Raw genomic sequence first — 6,000 nt, 5'->3', positions numbered from 1 at the left:
ATCTCAGTTTGTGCCACCATAAAATCCAGCCAAATGAAATAGCTTGTGGCATCACACGTTCTCATACAGCCCGCAGCAGTCGTATCTGCACCCCCCTCCCCTCCCCACCCCCCAGCCATTCTCCTCACCGCCGCCGAATTAACCGCTTCTCCTTTTATATCGCTTGTGATTGCTTTAAACTCTCAATGCGAAATGCGGAAGTTAACATCTTTTCTTCTCAGGCAGATTCATAATCAGGTATAAAAACACTTCTTTGGTGTCGGGGATGGGGAGAGGATGCAAGAGGGGGGGGGGGGGCATCTGAGAAGATAACCATTAGACGATGATTCCCGCGATAAGGCGCTGTAATTTAGCTTTCAGAGATAACTGTGGGAGCTGCCAGGCTCAGGCGTGGCAATGTGCTTTTTTTTGTTTTTTTGTTTTTTTCCCCTTTCCCTCTTTTGAATTTTTTTTATCTTGTCTGTTGAAGGGCGTTTTCATCTCTTGATGTTTTTTGTTTTTTTTCCCGACCCATCCCCAGAAGGTGAGCTCACCAGCCCTGGCAGAAGACAGGGAGGCGTGTTCTCTAACAGTGGACCAAATACAAATATTTGAAAAATGTATTTCATGGTAATTATGTCAAGTTTCATGGCCTATGTGCTTGTACTGAGGCGCAGCAAGGAGGCCATAATTTGTATAGAAATTGTAATCATTTGTTCATTTCAAGGTGAAAATTGCATTTTTTTTAAATTCATATTGTATCCTGCATGATAGGCTATCTATTATCTCCAAAAATGGTGTGTGTGTGTGTGTGTATTAGTCTATGCCAATGCTTTGCACCTGTTTAGAGCTCACTTCTCCTCAGAAAAGGTTTCTGTATCCGCCCACTAAATACATTGCCAGTGTTGCATTTCCGTATAATATATGAAATTTAATTGGTCTACAAATCTAGCGTTGTTTATGCCAATCAGAATAGCCTGATAAGAATTTCTGATCAGCTACTTATCTGCTTGAAGAAAGAAGTCTACATGTTTTTTTTTTCAGAGCGATTTTCCTTGTCAAGCCGGCTGGGCATTGACGAGTCGTGTCGCCACTGAAAGGAGTTTCACAGAGAGGCTGCTGGCTCAAACATGTCGACTCAACTCTTTTTTGTCAATGAGGCTGATTGAGGGCCTTGTGTGGGAGCAGAGAGGTTAGTAAGACCCCTGGCTTCCTCCCAGCTTAATTTCAAAGTGATACTGGAGTGTGGAGATTAGAGGGGAGTGGGGTGTTGGGCGCTGGGTGTGTGTGTTGGGGTGGGGGGGGGCAGGGTAGGGTGCATAACACCAGAGGTTGGTACGGAGCACAGTAATCGTACATTCAGGGGATTGGCGCGATAAGAACATGAAAGATGTGAGACTTAAGGAAAACCCTGACACTAAATGAAAGGGGAAGAAGGTGATAGTGGCAGCGGTGGTGGCAGTGGCGGCGGCGGTGGTGGCGGCGGCGGCATAAAATAGTTCCAAAAATTGTTAGGCCTCACTTTCTTTTGTTGTCAGGGGAAAATGAAATCTGTGAGGGGAAATAAAAGATTGAACATCAGGAACAACAGTGGTGAAAAACTGCAGCGGGTGGGGGGAAGTGTGTGTGTGCGTGTGTGTGTGTGTGTGTGTGTGTGTGTGTGTGTGTGGGGGGGGGGGGGTATAAATTCTTCTACATTTATTCTCCTTAAACAATCTCTCTCTCAGTCTGTTTCGCACGGCTTAAGCGCACTACTTACGACCCGGCGTTATTAGCCAATCACGCCGATCTGTCTCCCGTAAGCTGATTGTAGGAAGGCGCAATCCCCTCAGTGTGGCGATCAGACAGCTGGAGCCCAGGTACATAATGTATCCTGGAATAATTATGGGATTTAGGGAGATGTTCGGCTTTGTAAGTGCTTTCATTGTGACAGTCTCGAGTGTTTGACGCAGCAGCACTCCCCGGTACACAATACCCCTGGGGGCCTTGTGGGGTGCGGGGTTGAACTTCTATAGACACGTTCTTTAATCACTGCACTCCTCTCGGCACTTTCCACTTGCGGTCGTAATGATAACGTTCGCGCTGACCCCAAATAATCATTACTGGGAAAGTGTCGGTGCGCCTGTGATCCTGCCTTTCAGGTTAATTACTTTAATAAATGACACTCTTGCCAGACGCTCTTATCTCCACTGTTTTAATTGAACGTGTCAATATTCTTTTGTTCTGTCAGACTTCTTCTTGGTGAAGACATATGCATGCCGCAATTTGGGTGTCTTCCAAAAGTGATGATCTATTTAGAAAAGAATATACTCTGGTTCTGTTGAAACAAAGCGCACAGCATCAGAGGGACTTATGAACAGGATAGACAACATATGATGGAGGGAAGATGAAAAATGTCAATAGTCAGTTTGTCAGCTATACTAAACCAGCTTTTGTCAAGCTTTTTTAGTGTAGGTGGTTTGCTTGATATTGGTCATTACACTTGGAAACATTCAAACAGTCTGCTGCATCTATTCCATGACCAGGAGTAAGGAGTTGGATAGGGAGAATAAATTAACAGGAAAGCTGATAAAGAGGCTTTGTAGTTGTGTCACATTCTATCAACAATGGCTAGCTTCATCATGGAGGACGATTGGAGAATTGTCTGTTAGTTAATAATGTCTAAATATACCTATATACCTGAAAAAGATTGCTGTGGTGTGGGTAGATCAATCCAGAAATGTTATACATAAAAGTGAATATGATAAGTTAGATTTATTTCCAAGTTTAGGTTACTGTGACACAGTATAACCTAACAGGTCCAGTTAGCACTTGGACCTGGACACACCTGAGTGCCCATCAACTAATCGGTGCAGCCTTAAATCACCCAGCTTGCAACCATTGACAGAATGGCTGTATGCTTCACATCGCGCATGTGATTAATTAAGACACAGCTGTTAATTTTCCCAGCTGGCTCTGTACTGTAGACTACAGCGCTGCTCGGATGTCACGCGTCGTTCTCGCAATGAATCTTGGGGCTTCGCATTTGTTCTCGTCGGTCAAATCACCATCCGATGCTTCCTCGGCTGGCATGAACGGGATCTTTATCTGTCCTCCGTCCTCTCGTTCTTTCGTTTTGGAACCGTGCTTCGGCGGTTAGATATTACATAAAACACGTCATGGAAGACACAAGAATACACATTGAGAACATTGAGAGCAACAGCTTTAACATCCACCAAGAAACTGGTAAGTGAGTCCTGTTGAAGCTCAGATTTAACCTTCTGTGTCTTTGGAATGTTGCTGGACCTCCTGTTTTGCACTGACCCTCCTGGGTCAATGCTAACATGCGACTACTAGCCAACGCTAACGCTAGCTGCTACTAGATGCGTTAGCTAGTGTGCAGATCAGACAAGACAGTGATGGTTAGCTGACCAGATATGTTTAGCTAGCTAACAGGCTGACATCTAAACACAAAAAATGATCAAGTGATGTATCACTGATGAAATGATCAGTTCCTTGTTAAAAACAGCACAGAAATTTCACAGCTACTGTTGACCAAGAGCTCCAATATGGCCACCAGAGAGTGCATTACGTCACCTGAAAGCCTGACAATGAGCGACAATTTCTGAACACACCCATAAGAGAACATTACATCATGTGACTTAATATTTATAAAAGTATTGACACCAATGGATACACAGAGAATTAGGTTATAGCTGTACCAGCTGCAATTCTTTGTCAGTGTGCACTAAGTATAGCAGTTTTCTAAGTACAGTGGTTCATGGTTTTTCCAAGACATGGTTACAATTGTATCTTATTCCTGTCTGTATCATTATCACACTGGCTGTGGATTTCCAGATTGTATCTTCTTCACCACATGGTACAAAACAATACAGTAAAATAAAACATACTCATTATGTGTGACTGTGGGTTCAGCAGGGACTGCTGTTGGAAGTTCACTGTGTCCTCTGTGAACTGTGTCCAAATCCCCCGGTTCAAGCCTCATCCACGGACCTCTGCTCAGTCCTGAGCCAAGGCAAACCTCTGATCCGTCATGGGGACCTGTGCGCCCTAAGCCTCTGCCCACGTCCCGCTTTTTAGACGATTGGAATATTTTAGTGAAGGGTTTCCTAAAAGGTGAATGGGATGTCATGGGAGTTTAACAGTGTCCTGCCTCAAGTGTCACTCATTTCCTTTAGAAAATCAATTGGAATATCAAAGTCAAACTGGCCAGGAGCCTGGCCGGTACCAGGTAGGAGGTACAAATACATGCATGTGGACATGAGCACACACACACACTTACACACTTTAAGTATAAAAACTATGTCTTGCAAAGCTGGTTGTTGCTTTCACCCTGTTCATAATGGACAAAAGAAAGAAAACACAGACATTAACAGGATGGTTCAAGTTTTGCAGAAGCCTGTCTTATCATAAACTGGGAATCCTTTCAGCACCCAAAACATGCTTTAGGTCATAGAGAAATTAAATTTGACTTTTGCGAAGGAGTCTTTAATAAAAGAAGTCCCACTGCTGGTGTCTCCATTATTATGGCCACATCCAGCTGACTTTTTACTGGTTCAATTATAGAAACAGTTCAACAATTCCTTCTCATTTGATCTCTCTCACCACCAAAAATTATCTTTATGATTTTCTGGTTAGAGTGTGCGTAATGAAAGCATCTAGACTGCCGTCAGACCAAAACATTGTTGTTATTTCTGTAATAATCGTCTCTTAAAGCTTTACTTCATGCTCCTATTAGAGACAGCCGAAGCATCGGGCCGGAGTGGCAGGCCTCAGAATGTACCGTCCCCAAAATAGCCCGTTGTGGTCAGGTCTGGGTCACGGGCCCTCAGGCGGCGGCCAACACTGGCCCGCTGTGGGCTCGTACGGCCCTCCCTCATTAACACTGCTTCATTCATTCTGCTTAGCTTTAACAGGGGATTTTTAGTATCTTCAATCACTGGAGCTGTCATGATGCACTTGACTTCAAAGCCTGGGGAATTGTAGATTATCAAAGAGGGGATTAGATCATGATTAGGGTTTATGTCACCAACGCAATGGCAAAAGAACTTTGCCAATGGATTATGAAATTCATCATAAAATTTGCTGGTGCGTGCTGTCAACTGGAAAAGTATCAGATTCGTATATTTTCATAATAATGAAGTACATGTACAAGGGATATACAAGGGATTGTTGTACTTAGCTGTTGTGAGGAGTCAGTTCTGTGCTCCATGTTGTGATTGTGATGGGACAGTTCAGACATCTGATAAAGAACCTGATTAGCTTTAAATGTGAATGTTTTAATTCATGTTTGGTGAATGTTCAAATTCATTCTAACCAGTGATGATGTGCTAAATAAAAAGGAAGGTAAACTATGATCATCATAAGGCAAACAACTATCAATAGAATTACAGTATAATCAATTATATTTTCAGAAAAGCATTAATTTATGCTTGTTTTCCTTTAAAATACCAGCCAGTACTTACTATGATGTATACTCCTAATTTACTTCAAAAACATTTATGTCCCACTAAAAAGGTGGTTAAACACTTAGATAAACACTTAGGTAGATTAACACTTTTATGGTAGTTTTAACTGATGAGTGTAAAATGTTGTATGTGTCATTCTCTTCTTTGTGTCTCTCTCCATATACTGTATGCTGTTTGGTTGACAGTCTGTCATGAGAGCACATTGTTTCACGCTGTCTTTCTCCCTGATTTTGCTTAATAAACCAAGGGACTCATATTTTTATGATAGAATATGATCAGAGTGACAGTGCTAAGGACTGTACCAATGTCTCTCTTGTCTCCTGGCATGTTTTACCAGGTAGACATGTCACTGGGAAATACCAGGAGCTCCAGGTTGGGGGTTTGTGCTGGGCTAATAAAACCTTTTATGGAAACCTCAACAATGCAAGATACAACCAGTTGAGACATTACAGGATCTGGTGGAAATGCATGGTTGAAGGCCTTTGCTTCTCAAGGAGCCAAAAGGAGTAAGTGCTGAGGTATTGTTGGCTGTATGCAAAACGCCACAACACTG

This window comes from Centroberyx gerrardi, chromosome 14, assembly GCF_048128805.1.
Source record: "Centroberyx gerrardi isolate f3 chromosome 14, fCenGer3.hap1.cur.20231027, whole genome shotgun sequence".
NCBI lineage: Eukaryota > Metazoa > Chordata > Actinopteri > Beryciformes > Berycidae > Centroberyx > Centroberyx gerrardi.
Note: the sequence above shows the minus strand (reverse complement) of the source record.